Source organism: Eimeria mitis, genomic scaffold (genome assembly GCF_000499745.2).
Source record: "Eimeria mitis Houghton genomic scaffold, Emh_scaff1158, whole genome shotgun sequence".
In the NCBI taxonomy this organism is placed as follows: domain Eukaryota; phylum Apicomplexa; class Conoidasida; order Eucoccidiorida; family Eimeriidae; genus Eimeria; species Eimeria mitis.
Window position 1 is genome coordinate 11,241 of NW_013567916.1, and position 216 is coordinate 11,456.

At 28.2% G+C, this 216-nt stretch overlaps 1 protein-coding gene across 1 annotated transcript in view; it reads left to right on the top strand.

Annotated features, from left to right (window-relative positions):
- The window catches only part of EMH_0030650 (acylglycerol lipase, putative), a gene marked incomplete at both ends in the record, with an annotated part of 8,953 nt that overhangs the window by 6,425 nt on the left and 2,312 nt on the right, over positions 1–216 (top strand). The gene's annotated exons all lie outside the window — the stretch shown is intronic.

Genomic DNA, 216 nt, shown 5'->3' on the forward strand with positions numbered 1-216 from the left:
TTAGGGTTTAGGAGGGTTTAGGGTTTAGGGTTTAGGGTTTAGTAGGGTTTAGGGTTTAGGGTTTAGGGTTTTGATGCATGCAGCCATCGATTTTTTTCTGCATCAGTTATTGAGACTCCTGCGCTTCCTTCTGTATGTAACATGAATTTAATAAATAAATAAATAAATAAATAAATAAATAAATAAATAAATAATATTTATATATTTTAATTTATA